The sequence below is a fragment of the Tamandua tetradactyla genome, chromosome 5 (genome assembly GCF_023851605.1).
Source record: "Tamandua tetradactyla isolate mTamTet1 chromosome 5, mTamTet1.pri, whole genome shotgun sequence".
Lineage (NCBI taxonomy): Eukaryota > Metazoa > Chordata > Mammalia > Pilosa > Myrmecophagidae > Tamandua > Tamandua tetradactyla.
Genome location: NC_135331.1, coordinates 176,045,683 through 176,061,549, shown reverse-complemented (window position 1 = coordinate 176,061,549; position 15,867 = coordinate 176,045,683). Strand labels below are relative to the sequence as shown.

At 36.3% G+C, this 15,867-nt stretch overlaps 1 pseudogene; it reads left to right on the top strand.

The window, feature by feature from the left end:
- Window positions 1-4,503: 4,503 nt before the first annotated feature.
- LOC143685107 (heterogeneous nuclear ribonucleoproteins C1/C2 pseudogene) lies at window positions 4,504-6,210 on the top strand (annotated as a pseudogene).
- The last annotated feature ends 9,657 nt before the right edge of the window (window positions 6,211-15,867 follow it).

The following is a 15,867-nucleotide window of genomic DNA, read 5'->3' as shown; positions in this document are numbered from 1 at the left end:
TTGCATATTGTTGAACAATTTAATTCATAGCAGATTTGGTTAAATGAGGTAATTTTTACTTTTTATGATGAAGAAATCTGAGGAAACAATAATAATGCAATCCTTTCTTCTTAGTTTTCCTCCTAGAATATTCTAGGAGAAATAAACGAAAATAAGAATTTGGCTCTTCTTGTCACATAAACCCATTGTCTTAAGACATGACTTTGCAAAAAAATGAGAACGAATGACATAGCCTAAAAGGAAAGAATCTGATATTTATTAGATGGACTCAAGTGTCAGTCTCTAAACTGAAGCAAATGCTCTTCAGTGTCATTTTTAGTGAGAAACTTAGATTCTCTCTAGGACCCAAATGGCAGTATTAGTTGGAAAGACCTGTTGGGAATTCCCCTTAATCCCTCTGTTTTCCAAGACCTCAAGCAGACTCCCAGCACCTTTGCTATTTAAGCCACTAAGCCTCACCATTGCACAGAAAATATCCATCATTTATCCTTGTCCCACTTCATTTTTTTAAATACTATTATAATTTGCAAGTGGACTGATCTTCATGTTTTTAAAGGTAGCCTGTCTGACAACTGCATCCGAGTTCTCTTCTCTCAGTCCTTTCTCAAGAAAACTGCAGAGCTTTAACATGGAACTTCTGAGGTTCTGAAAGGAATTGTGGATTAGAGGTCTACTCCTTTACAAAGAATGCATGAGTTATAGTCTAGCATCTTTGTCATGTTTTAAAGAACCAATAATGCTTGGACTCATTCTAAGTTTACGGTATGGCAAGGACATATTACTTCCTTATTTCCTCTTTGAAAATGAGTGCTTTGTTTGTCAGATGAATTAGAGTTTCCTGTTTTGTCTGTTTTTAATTTTATAAGATCAGCTCATTACATTCATTCATTCAATCAACATTTTTGGAATAGCATTCATGTTTCAGAGACTGTGCTAGGTCTTAAAAAGCAATGGGAAAAGAATTGTGTGGAGATTTATCAATAAAAATATTTTTAAATAAATTAGGAAAAATCGGACGCAGAAACATAATGCACAATGATAGTCCATAGAAAAAAACTTTAATTTTGCCTTGCAGTGCATTGAACAACTTTTATAAGAAAGACATATCCCTGGAAAAACATGAGAATGCATTTCTAAGAGTCCCAAATTACAGAATCTTCTATGAATGCAAAGAAAATTTAATAGGGTGTGAGACCTTGTTAGTTTGTACAGGTTAGTGTGATGCCCCAATATATCCCAGAGTAATTTGGGCAGCAAATAAAAAAGGATTGGCAAAGTGCCCTTGGGGACTGCGGTGAAAGAAGGATATATTCAGCTTCCCCATTTAGAGAATTCCTGATATTCTCGCAACGGGTGGTGATAACCAATTCAATAGGCTGAGCCCTTAATCTTGGGTTTGCCCTTATGAAATGTATTCCTGCAAAGGAGAAGCTAAGCCTGCTTATAATTATGCCTAACTGGCTCCCCCCAGGGAACCTCTTATGTTACTCAGATGTGGCTTACTGTTTAAGCCAAGTCAGCGGGTGAACTCAATGACCCCACTGCACCATGTGGGACATGACTCCCAAGGATGTAAATTGTAGGACAGAACTTCTGGAATGACCTGGGACCCAGCATCATGGGACTGAGAAAAACTTCTTGACCAAAAGGGGGAAAAGAGAAATGAGACAAAATAAAGTTTCAATGACTAAGAGATATGAAACAGAGTTGAGAGGTTATCCTGGAGGTTATTCGTATGCAATATATAGATTTCCCTTTTTAGTTTATGGTGTATTGGAGTGGCTGGAGAGAAATACCTGAAACTGTTGAGCAGTGTTCCAGTCATCTTGATTCTTGAAGAGAATTGTATAACAATATGGCTTTGAAAATGTGAACATGTGATTGTGAAAATCTTGTGTCTGATGCTCCTTTTATCCAAGGTATGGATGGATGAGCAATATATATATTACTATTCTGTATATATAATATATATATTACTTTTCCATATATATATATATATATATATATATATATATATATATATATATATATGAAAAATAAAGAATTGGGAGTTATAAAGGGTAAAATAATTGAGTAGATTAAAATTCTGGTGTTAAGTGCGTGGAGGGGAAAGGGGAATGAGGGTGTGCGTGGTTTTTTTCTTTTTCTGGAATGATGCAAACATTCTTAAAATGATTGTGGTGATGAATACACAACTATGTGATGATATTATGAGCCATTGATTGTACTCCATGTATGGACTGTATGTGTATGGAGATTTCTCAATAAAAATATTTGAAAAAACAATGGGGGAAAATCAGATACAGAAAAATAATGCACAATAATAGTTCACTGGAAAGAAAGATTAATTTTACCTTGCAGTGATTCAAACAACTTTTATAAGGAAGAAACATCCCTGGAAAAGCATGAGAATGCACTTCTAAGAGTCCCAAATTACAGAAGCTTGAAATGCCGTCCATATTCATTGAAAACCAGGCTCATAAGAAATGAAGCTGGTGATGCAGATTGGGTACAGAGGATAAAGGGCTTTGCTGATTTTGTTGATTATCTTAGATTTCATCCTTATAGGTGGTAATCATTGGTAGACTACTTAGAGTGAGGGAGTAAAATAATAGTACCGTACTTGCCAAATTATTTTACAAGTAACTCTTATGTACAATGACTAGCACATAATCAAGATGGCCAAGATGAAGAGGTAAGAAAATGTGGCCAAAAACCAGCAGAAAAAAAGACAATAGAAACAGACCTAATAATTCACAGAAATAATTTAAGAATAACTTTGCTATTATGTTCAACTGCAATCAAAGTCAACAACAAATTTTTGGAAAAAGATAGAAACCATACAGACTTAAAGTGGATGCAAATTCATGAGTAGAAATTAAGACCCTGGTTAAACATTTGTGAGGCAGATTCAATTCAGATGAACAGGAACAGAAGGAAAAATCCATAATGATACATCGTAGAAAGACAAAATACAGGTCACCTTACTCTAAAAAGCATTCCTGTTTGCACAATGGCTTATGAGACTCTTTCCTATGTTTCCCTAAAGTTCTCCAGTTAGGGGGTTTCTTTAGCATATAAGCCATTTCCCAAAACTATCACCTATTTGTGTGCATAATATGAGCATATTCCACAAAATAATAAACTCTTCCTGCAGGGATAGTCCCTTTCTTCATTCCTACCCTATTACTTCAATTTCCAAAGTCTGTTCCTCCAAGAAAAACAGGTATGTACAAATTACTTCACGGAAAGCTTCAGCCAATTAGAACACATGAAGGAAAAGAACGTAGGAAGAGAAAGATTAAATGTCTTGCCATATTAGGCTTTCCCAAATGATATGGGACTAAATACCTTCCCATTTTTGAGAAAAAATAAATAGCTCAAAGATTTTTGAATTGTAAAATAGAACGTGTAGAAAATTCATTAAAATATGTGATTAAAGAATTATTATAAAACGAACACCCGTGACTAACATGCATGTGAAGAAATTGAACAATGCGGTATTCCAGAACCCCCCAAACACGTGCCCTTTCCTAATCATAAACCTTTCCCTTCCCCTAAAGATAAATACTATCTTTGTATTTTATGATAAATAGTTCTTGCTTTTATGTATAGCTTTTGCATCTTGGTATAAATCCCACAACATTGTAATTTAGCTCTGATAATATTCCTTATAAATGGAAAACCCAGTGTGCATTTTTGTATCTGGATTCTTTTGATCAATCATATGATTGTGAAATTCATGAGTGTTTTCACATATATTGGTAATTTCCTTTGTTTTATTGCTGTGTGGTATTTCATGTCTGAATACATGACTGTTTATTTGCCAATTATATCACGGTTGAGAAATAAGACTGTTTAAAGTAATAGGCCATTATGTACAATGCTAATATAAACACTGTTGTACACATCCCTTGATGCATATGTGCCTGCATGTTAAAATCACTGAGAAGTTTATTGCAGTTCCTCTTTAATTCTCACTCTGTACCTTATTCCAACCCCCCTATATTTTATCCATATTCATGGTTTCACTTTATACTATACAGTGATGAAGCCCAAATTCATACCTTCAATCCAGACCTCTTCTTTACTTCAAACCTGTATTTTTCACTTATTCCTCAATATATCCATTTAGATGCTTCTCAGTCACCTTATATTCCACAAGTCATAACCAGATTTAGAATTTACTGTACCTAACCTGAACCATCTTTAATGTTCCCTAAACAACTTCATGTATGACACCATCTACAATCAAAACTATGACTGTATCCTGGAAGCTCCCTCTTTTTTGTTTTTCCTTCATATAATCCCAACTCTTTTTATCTCCTAAATAGGTTTTAAAACTCTGTATTCCCTCAATTCCCAATGCTGATACTCTAATCCAAAACCAGATTTTCTTTCAATAGATTTACATACTATCTCTAACAGGTGAGTCTATACTCACTATCATCACTTTTCAACCTGTTAAAGGGAATGATATTCAAAAATACTAATTCTATTTTGTGGACGGACGGAGACTGTGCGGTTGCTACCGCGTTGCCGACCTCGAGCAGCAGTCGGCTTCTTCGCGTGGAATCTGGGAGTGGGAGATTCAGATTTGAATCCCTTCTCCCTCCCCCCTCCTGCTTTGTGACAAACCGTATCATCAAACACCATGGCCAGCAATGTTACCAACAAGACAGATCCCCGCTCCATGAACTCCCGTGTATTCATTGGAAATCTCAATACCTTGGTGGTGAAGAAGTCTGATGTGGAGGCAATCTTCTCGAAGTATGGCAAAATTGTGGGTTGCTCTGTTCATAAGGGCTTTGCCTTCGTTCAGTATGTTAACGAGAGAAATGCCCGGGCTGCTGTAGCAGGAGAGGATGGCAGAATGATTGCTGGCCAGGTTTTAGATATTAATCTGGCTGCAGAGCCAAAAGTGAACCGAGGAAAAGCAGGTGTGAAACGATCTGCAGCGGAGATGTACGGCTCTTCTTTTGACTTGGACTATGACTTTCAACGGGATTATTATGACAGGATGTACAGCTACCCAGCACGTGTTCCTCCTCCTCCTCCCATTGCTCGGGCTGTAGTGCCCTCAAAACGCCAGCGTGTGTCGGGAAACACATCACGAAGAGGCAAAAGTGGCTTTAATTCCAAGAGTGGACAGAGGGGGTCTTCTTCTAAATCTGGAAAGTTGAAGGGAGATGATCTTCAGGCCATTAAGAAGGAGTTGACCCAGATAAAGCAAAAAGTGGATTCTCTACTGGAAAGCCTGGAAAAAATTGAAAAGGAACAGAGCAAGCAAGGAGTAGAGATGAAGAATGATAAGTCAGAAGAGGAGCAGAGCAGCAGCTCCCTGAAGAAAGATGAGACTAATGTGAAGATGGAGTCTGAGGGGGGTGCAGATGACTCTGCTGAGGAGGGGGACCTACTGGATGATGATGATAATGAAGATGGGGGGATGACCAGCTGGAGTTGATCAAGGATGATGAAAAAGAGGCAGAGGAAGGAGAGGATGACAGAGACAGCGCCAATGGCGAGGATGACTCTTAAGCACATAGTGGGGTTTAGAAATCTTATCCCATTATTACTTTACCTAGGCGCTTGTCTAAGATCAAATTTTTCACCAGATCCTCTCCCCTAGTATCTTCAGCACATGCTCACTGTTCTCCCCATCCTGCCCATTAATGTTCATTAATTCAATTGCCCTGCGCCTAGTCCCATTTTCACTTCCTTTGACGCTCCTAGTAGTTAAGTCTTACCCTGTAATTTTCGCTTTTAATTTTGATACCTCTTTATGACTTAACAATAAAAAGGATGTATGGTTTTTATCAACTGTCTCCAAAATAATCTCTTGTTATTTAGGGAGTACAGTTCTCACCATTCATATACATGAGTTCAGTAATTGCTTCCCTAACTGCAAAGGCAATCTCAATTAGTTGAGTAGCACCTGTGAGCAGCTTTGAGTTAGAGGTATGTGTGTTATATCCCACCTAAGAGTGCTGTGTGGGGCTGTCAAACAAATGTAACAATGTATTTTTGTGGAATGAGAGTTGGCATGTCATATGCATCCTCTAGAAAAATAATTAGTGTAATAGTCTTAAGATTTGTTTTCTAAAGTTGATACTGTGGGTTATTTTTGTGAACAGCCTAATGTTTGGGACCTTTTTTTCTCAAAATAAACAAAACCTTATTAAACCAGGAATTTGGAGGAAAAAAAAAAAATACTAATTCTATTACATTGCTCTCCTTATAACTCCCATAGGGCTCCTTAGTGCTTTTAGGATTTAAAAAATATCATTATCATTAACTCATCCTATACACTTCACACAATCAGGCTCCTACATACCTCTCCATATTTATTTTTCACCAGTGTAAGTTACTGCCTTCAGTTCTTCAAAGAGGAAACTTCCTGAGCTAGGGAATTTGCACATTGTCTCTCTGGTTTGGAATACTCCTCTCTCTCTCTCCCTCTCTTGCATTTATTAACTTATGTTTATCTAGTTTTGCAGTTCCCATGCTACTTCTTCTGAAAAACGACTCCCCTCACCCTTGATTATACCCAATCGTCTTGTTACATATAGTGACATCATACCTGCACTTTTCTTCATAACACTTACCAGCTGTTCTGAATTATATACATGCTTGATGAATACCTGTGTTCCCTGTTAGATTATTAACTGAATGAATGAAAAGATTAATTTAGTTGTCTAATGAGTCAGTGCCTACCACATAGTAGTCTTTCAATATTTTTTAAAATAAATGAATGAATAATGTATGAATGAATCAACCTAACAAGGAGAGGTCTCAGAATACTGAGCTTCAAGTGTGTTTTCTGGTTTTACACAATGTTTTAAGATAGCATTGATTTGATTACCAATATTTAAAAATTTAGTGATTTCACATGAAATCTACATTTCAAGGTTCTCTTAAAGATAGGAAGAGCTTGGTACACAGAGCACAAATTCTCCTCTGGTGATAAGGAGCCATGTCTTAGCAGTGGCTTCTCACCTCAGCACTCCACAGTGCCTCCTCTTTATTTATACCTGGCTGCTCTGGACATCTGGTTTTGCCTTAATTACCGCAGAAGGATCTAAGAGAAAAAAATCATGAATGAAGATTGTGCATCATGAGGGGAGGCCTGGAGGAGAGCCCTGAGGAAGATGGTAATTAAGAGGTGGGCAAGAAATTAGGAGACCAGAAAGAAGCCTGAGTAGGAGTATTTACGTGTGAAGGGGACCAAGACCGGAGAATGTGGTTCCCACTAACCAAGAGAAGAAAGAATTTTAAGGAAAAGTTATTTTTAAAAATAAACTTATCTTCATATCTTCATACTTCATGAACAAAATGTTGAAGTCATGTTTGTGCTCATTCAACCTGTGTGTGACCAAGCCAAAGGTTTCTGAACACTGTGGGAAAAATTAATAAGTGATGAGATAAAGATGTTGCACTCATTACACAATAAACAACTGTCCTTTTCTGTTTTGGAAGCATCAGAAAGGAAAAATCAGCCTCCATTTCTGGACATCCATATCTCTTCCTATGGTGTATCAGTTAGGTTCAGCTGTCAACTAGCCCAGGTGATGGTGGCCAGTTGTTCTGTTGCTATGGACTGAAATCATCAGTATGTGAAATTCATCTATGGCTGATTACATCTGCTGTTGGCTAAGGAAGTGCCTTCCACAAAGAGTGATGATTAATTTAATTAGTGGGTGGCTTAAAAGAGGGAGGTCAGAAGAGAACTCAGCAGATCAGATTCAGATATTTGGAGATGCAGAAAGGAACCACCCCAGGAAAAGCTGAACCCAGATGCTGGGAGGGAAGCCCATCACAGGTCACCGTGCGCCTTCCTATGTGACAGAGGAACTCAGATAAAAGCCTTCTGCCTTTCCTCAGAAGAACTGTATATATATATGTATATATGTATATATATATATATACAGTTATATATATTATATATTAAAATATTTATATTTAATATATAAATATTATTATATATTATATATTATATATTTAATATATAAACATTATTATATATTATATATTATATATTTAATATATAAACATTATTATATATTATATATTATATATTTAATATATAAAATTATATATTATATATATATCTGTATATATAACTGTATATATATATGTGTGTGTGTATATATATATATAACTGATTAAATGCCCCTTATAAAAGCCAATCCACTTCAGGAGTATTGCATTCCAACAGTCTTAGCAAACTAAAACAAATTGTTAGTGCCTTGGAAAACAATTCCCTAATTTCTACAAGAATCTGCTTAGGAAAGTCACTCTACGTAGGTAAAAAAATAGCAATACAGAGATGAGGAAAGCAGAGATCAAATTTTGAAGACTAAGGCAAGATCTTTCCTTCTCCTACATCTTCCACCTGAAAACAGGTCTCTAGTTTCTTCCTAGTCTCTATTCTAAAACATTTTTCTTTATTCTAGCAACATTAGCTGTCAACAAAAGTACAGAAAGTAGGTATAGTCTTTTAAATGTGTGAGAACCCCAGGTGCATGCTCCACAAGCCTCTTGCACCAACCCACCCTCCTTGGTGGTGTAATGAGAAGTTCCACAGCTGCCCATTGGAGGGCACACTAACTACACCCACCATATACTACACCCACCATGAACAGGAGCTGTTCTGGAACATATAGGGATACAGATCTTGATTGTTTGAATGGCTAGAATGTTTATGATTCTTTTATAGTCAGGTAAAAATATTTCCTAAGAAATATGCCTTTGCAACCTTGACAACCTCTAAAGCAATCCTGGCAGGGATAGAGGATGATGGCAGAGTAAATTGATGGACAATAGTAACCACTCATCTGCATTCTTCCCTCTATCACCCCCTTCTCCATTACCTCAAAATATGTTCCCTAAGCTGGATTTGGGTAAATGACAACACTATTTCATACACATGTATTTGACAAATAAATTTATAGTTACCTTTTCCATCTAGAAACTGTTTTGTGTCTTGCTCTAAGTTCTCTGGAGCTTGCAATGGAATCACCAAATTTGAAAATTGATGAGTCCAAAATAGCCTTAGGATTTTTGAAGATGTAAACTATCTGCAGGGAGAATAAAGAAGTAGTTTTAACCATTTTTGGTTATCCGCTTAGATTTTTTTTTTTTTAACATGGGCAGGCACCGGGAATCGAACCCGGGTCCTCTGGCATGACAGGCAAGCATTCTTGCCTACTGAGGCACCGTGGCCAGCCCATTCTCTTAGATATTTTAACACCTGAATAATATTACATTATATGAATGAAACTTATTTATCCTGTCTACTATCCATGAAAATATAGATTGTTATCAATATTTTTCTATGACAAAGAGCATTACAATCACGACCTTATTCACAAGGTATTTCACACGTGTGACAGCATATTGGATAAATTCCTAGAAATTAATTCATTTGTAAATTTGATAAATATTGCAAATCACCTTCCATAGAAGCAGTGTCAATTCTCACCCTTCATGAGAAATTTGTGATATTCCATTTATAGTTAAGCTGCCACTGGATAACAGTGAAGAAAGGAGAAATTATTCAACAGACAATTCTTAGGCAAATGGTTACATATATATGGAAAAAAGGAAAGTGGTTGTCTATCACACAACATATTTAAAGATTAAGGACTGAAATTTGGTAGCAAGACTTTGTCATATAAGAATATATTGCACAATGCATTTCTGATCTTGGGTCAGGAAAGGATTTCTTAAACATGAAACAATTGTTTAAAATAAAAGAAATTGGTCAAAATATACCATAAAGTTACAAAGAGCAAGAAAATGTGAGAAAAGACCCATTGTTTTATGGGACTTTATGATTAGGTTCTTTCCATGGTGATGTGACCCACCCAGTTGTGGGTGGAACCTTTTCAGTAGGTTGTTTCCATGGAGATGTGACTTTACCCATTCAAGGTGGGTCTTACTCAATCACTGCCTGTCCTTTAAGAAGGGGACATTTTAGAGAGAACACAGACGTTTGGAAATGCAGAAGGAAAAAGAGTCCAGAGGGGCCTATAAGAGTTGAGAGACCCACTTGAAACCGGAAGCCATGAGAGAAAGGCAGCAGACATTGCCCTGTGCCCTCCATGTGACTGAGGAACCAGAATGCAGCTGTTTTTCCTCCAAGAAGATGTCTTCTTGTTGGTACCTTAACCTGCACAATTTCATTGCCTTAAAATTGTAACTTATCATCTATTAGATCACTTTTATAAAAACCAATTCATTTTTGATATTTTGCATTCTGGCTGCTTTAGCAAACAGAAACAGTTATTTACAAATATTTTGTGAGGATGTATTGTATTTACTACTGACACTTCCACTCACTATTGTTAACATCTGTTAGTGGCTTTCATTCCGTCATATTTTCTCTTTTTATTACTTCATATTTAAGTTTAAGGAAGAAATTTCTCTTCTCATTTATTTAAATCAGCATAGAGTAGGCATTGGCAAATGATACACTGAGTCAAATCTTATTCATTGCCTATTTTTGAATGAGTCATGTTCAAAGGTTTTCATAATTACAATTACTTGAAGGATAATTAACAGAATAGCATCTTGTGAGATGTTCCAGTTTGAAACTATTATGTACCCCAGAAAAGCCATTTCTTTCAATCCCGCTCTAATCTTGTGGGGTCAGACCTATTGTTTAGGGTGGAACCATTGATTAGATCATTTCCATGGAGAAGTGGTACACCCAACTGTGGGTGTGACTCTTATATTAGATGGAGGTGTGCCTATGTCCATTCAAGTTTGGGTCTTGGTTAGTTTACTGGAGTCCTTGTAGAGGGGAGATATGTTGAAATTGCTTCACAGTCAACAGAGATGCAAACATTTACAGCTGCTTTGAGTGCTGACAGAGAGAGTAGATGCTTAGACACAGATGTTTGGAAATGTGGAGTCCAGCAGATGTTGCCATATATTTTTCCACATGATAGAGAATGGCCTTTCCTGAGTCAAGGTATCTTTCTCTGTATGCCTTAATTAGGACATTTTTATGGGTTTAAAACTGTATCTTAATACATGTCCTTTTAAAGGCTGTTTCATGTCTGGTATAATGCAATCTGACAGCATTTAGCAAACTAAACCATGAGACAGGAATATTATATGAAATACAATTTATAGTGTTAACAAATGAAATGTTTTGGAATGCAGGTATCTTCATTCATTTACATGTTTCTTGTGGCTGCTTTCCACTACTATGGCTGAGTTGAGTAGTTGCAACAAGAGAGGACAGAAACTATATGGAGCATTCTACCCTTTCATTCGTGTCCACTGCTGTTTGTCCCATTACAAATCACGACGATGTCCTTACAACTAACTCAACAGTGTTTCAGTGCCATGCATATTGCCTCACCACAATTTTATTTTCTAATACTAGTGTATAACCTCCATGTAAAAACAAGGAAAGCAGAGAAAACGGTTTTTGAATGTCACACTTTTATGGGACAGTGTTGTGTGGATTATTTTGTTATTGAACAAATAGGCAAAACCTTATTTTATGCAATGACATTTAGATGTGTTTAAAAAATACAGTATACATTAACCTTACCACACTAAGCCTTGCCCAACATATTCCTAACTCATTGGAAAGAAATGGATAGAAAATTTACAGTAGAATGTCTCATGATAGCAGAACTTCTCCATTAAAACATAAAATGCAAATGAGGTTGCAGCAAATAACTTTGAGAGTGGCTTCTTTGTTAGCTAAGCAAGTTAAGTCATTTACCAATTGTGAGTTAATTAAATTGGGTTTGAGTAAAGCTACTGAAGTAATGCATGCAGTGAAAATAAACTTATCTAATGGTTTTAGACTCCCACAGCAAATCAATTCCTCTCTTTCATAAACATGTATCATAAGAATTATTTATAATTATCAATGTATTTTGAATTTTAAAATAAAAATTCGTGGAAATTAGTCTCCTTTTTTGTTATATACGTACCTACTTGAATCTTTGATTAGCCTTTGACCTGTTGACTCAAAAACCAAAAACATGAACTTTCTAGCTCTTTTCGAAAAGTATTTGCCTACTCTTGTTATAGACTCATTTTTTCTTATATTATTCAAAGGTCATAATTCAGGCTGTCATTCTGTATTTTAATATTAAATTGTTTCAATAGTCATCAGTTGCAGTCCTTCCAAAATGGTTTCATGTCCTTTGGAAATGTCTCCAGGATTCTCTGAGCAGTTTTTAACATTCTAGTACAACTAGATGGCCCAGGCTCAATCATACTCTCCCTGCCCCAGCTCTGCAATCAACCATTTGTCTTGGCTCCTCTAAATGGAGAATGGTATCTAGAAGCCAAAATGTGGGTTTCAGTTGTAATCAATGTTTCTGTTTTGTCATTGCTTTTATGCTCCATCATTAGACAGATTAAGAAATATGAAATGATGTGATGTGGTTTCCTCTCAATGCCCTCATTTTTTGAGCATTTGAAAGGTATAAAAAGACAAGACAAACTGATTCTGTGGAGTGCAGAAAAGGAATATTTCATTGTATCACAATTATACTGCGCTTTCCAAATTCTTTCTTCTCATTTGCCCTTCGTTAATATTTTGGGTAGACCATTACTTAAATAGAGGGCCTCTCCCAAATCTTAGAACACCATGCTTTCACTATGCACTGGAAAGGCCATGGAAGCCAGAAGACTAGTCATATTCTCATCTGCAATGCACACTGTGTTACTGTGTGGTATGGATAAACAGCAAATAAAACCATTGCTTTGGTTCCTTTTTCATTTCTTTTAAAGGCCACAAGTGTGATGCTGACTTTCTCATGCCAATGCCAATGATGACTGGTCCAGAGCCTTCATGGCTGATAATCAGAAGTTGAAAAAAAGAGAGGAAAAGGGAGGTAGATTGGTAAACAGAGAGTGGAGGTGGGAGGAAGGAAGAAGGAAAGGAAGGGAGAGAAATCAAGGAAAAGATCTCAAGCATTTCTAAAGGCCTCTGAAAGCATTTGGCTGAATGAAACTTCATGTTATGAAATCAGAAATTATAGTTGAGCTATCCGTCTTCTAAATAATCCACCACCACTGTTCTCTGTTCTCTAGGATATATGATCCTCACAAAATGGATTATTGTCTTCATTTACAATCACTGTGAGATAGAAGATACTGGGTGAACCCTTAAAAGTTGAAATTGCTCTCAGATTAAAACCTATTTCCTTACAAGTAAATATATATTGAGAGGATCAATCATCTCCCCTAGGATAAATTTACTACTTAGTGGAAACCTGAGAATCATTAGCAAAGGGCACCTTAAGTAGGCAAGAAATAATTTAAAATGGGTGAGGAGTGTTTGGAGAGGCTATAGACAAATGACAATTATTATAGAATGTGAAAAACAACTGATGAAATTTCATCCATAATGTCTGCATCTAAAAAAACATCAGTAGAAGAAAGGCATCATTTAGGAAAGACAACCCTGAGCTTTGGAAAAGAAATGTAAATGCTTAGTGAACGTGCAGGGCCTCTGGGACCTTCTATAGCCATAGTCAATATAAACAAATGAGCCTGGTGATATTAGAGTAGAACAAGGTAAGATAATGTATACCAAGACTGTGGTAGCAGACTACGTATAAGCACCAGCTCGCAAAGGGAGGACGAAAAGTTATCATTAACCTTTCCTCATGTCCAAGCAGGACTGCCCCAATAGATATTATTGTAGCTTTAAAATACACATTGTTGTTGGTTTCATAATTGCCAAAGTTAGGTAGATGTGACTACTGTTTACTCACCATTTTCTTTTATTTTTTTCCACAGGCTTTAAGAGTCTTATTTCCCTGGAGTAACATGACATTCTTTTCCTAATGTCAACAAACCCACAGGAGCTTAAATTGCCATCAGATGCCAAACAAGCAGAGCCAGTCAGATTCCCCAGAACACGTCTCCATTGGCCAAAGCTACCTTGGCAGAAGATATTTATTTCTCAATGACAGGTCTACCCTCGAACCCTACAATTTTGTCAGGGGTGGATTTTGCTTCATCAGCTGATCTTCAACAGTGAGTACTCCCAGGGTGGATTTGGATCCTCTGTCAAGTCAGTCTGTCTGCAGTGTAACAAATATACTTAGTTTTTTCTCCTTAATTTCTGTTCCCATCCCATTCTTTAGGACTTCCATGAAAATGTACAAGGATTACAACAGATCCTTTCTCTCTATGCAATCTCTTTCTCTTTTGCAGTGTCTGTACACAGTACTCTAGAGTGCTAGGAAGTATGTCAATAAGAAAGTCACATTTTAGTCTTTGTCTTTATCATTAACTCTGTCTCCTCTTTATGAACTTCTCCTCCATTTTCTCATGTCATGCAGTGCAAATTCTCCCTCACCATCCACCAAAATTGAGTTCTCCAAGGTGCTTCCTGGAAAATTTGTGATGCCAATATCAAAATGACTCTCCTACTCCTATTGAAACCGTTTTTGTACTTTGTCAGCCAGGATATTCTACCTCCAATTCTCCATAGTTCATGTTACCTCAACTCAACCTGTAGTGAAGAAAGCCAAATTCTACACTTGTAGCATGTTTCTCTTACTTGGGGATCAAGTAAAACTCCATAAAGGACAAATTCTCTTCTAGAGATTGAAATAAAATTTCTGTTGAAATCAAGACACTTTATTACTACTTTGGTTTTCACTTTTTTGCTGTGAATAGCAGAGTATCCTCTGTTGTTAAAATGAAGATTTTCCTGGTTCCACACTCCAGAAATTCTGTTTCTGCTTATCTACTCTAGGGCCCAGAACCATGAGGAAACCAGATTATTTTAATACAAATCAGTTCCTACTCTTACTCTACAAAACAGAAATCTCTGACTTCACTCTATTGATTAGGTGAGTTAGGGTTTTGTAAAGGAATTAAATGTGTTTCTTGAGATACAATTTAGACCAAGCCATATTTGAAGCTTTTTGACAATTCATTTTCTTCTTGCACACAAAAATTAAAAAAAAATAAATAACTGAATTATAGAGCAGTTGTTCTTAAATTTAATAAAGTCACCAGAACTCCTAGGATCTCATCATATTCAGCAATGAAGAATAGATATCTCAGGCAGAACTAATAAAGTAATGTTAAGTGGGTCTAATTTTGGTCAGATGTGTCTTTAATTATTAGTTTCCAGTTTCTTCTTTTTACCTTTTTCATTTAGATTTATATTATATTTCTGATTATAAAATCTTCTCCTGGAAATTATTATAACAATTACCATATAATACCTTAAAACTTAAAGTCAACATTTACAAAATAAAACAAATTGTTATTACCCACGTAGAAAATACTCTACATTCATTTGAAACAGCATAACATAACCCAAGGCCTCAGAAGCTTCCTTCAGATACAGCAGGTTATTCATGTTCTAGGGAAAATCAGAAATGAAAAGTCTATTGATAGGCTTCCCAGATGGTTCAGTAGTAGAATGCTCACTTCCATGTGGGAGACGTGGGTTCAATCCGGAACATGCACAAACACACACACCCAAAACAAGCATATTGATGAAAGAATTATCATTTTTATTGTTTATATTGTAAAATACAGAGGCTCCTCATAGTAAAGTGATTAAAAGAAACTTGGTTCTATGCTCTGGTAGCTTGAACAATTTCCTTAACCTTTCTTTGCATTAGTTTCTACCTCTTCATGTTCAGAACCATGAGAACATGTCTCCCGTGGGGTTTCCAGGAAAGTTGTTTGAACTCTTACTATGTCAGTTTCTCCATTGTTAAAACAGTGATAAAAACAATACCTACTTTGTTAGGTTGCTGTGAAGATGAAATGATTAACATGCACACATACATACATGCATACAGACACACGTAAGTTGTTTACCATGGCAAATGAGTTGATACCTATAAGACATTAAAT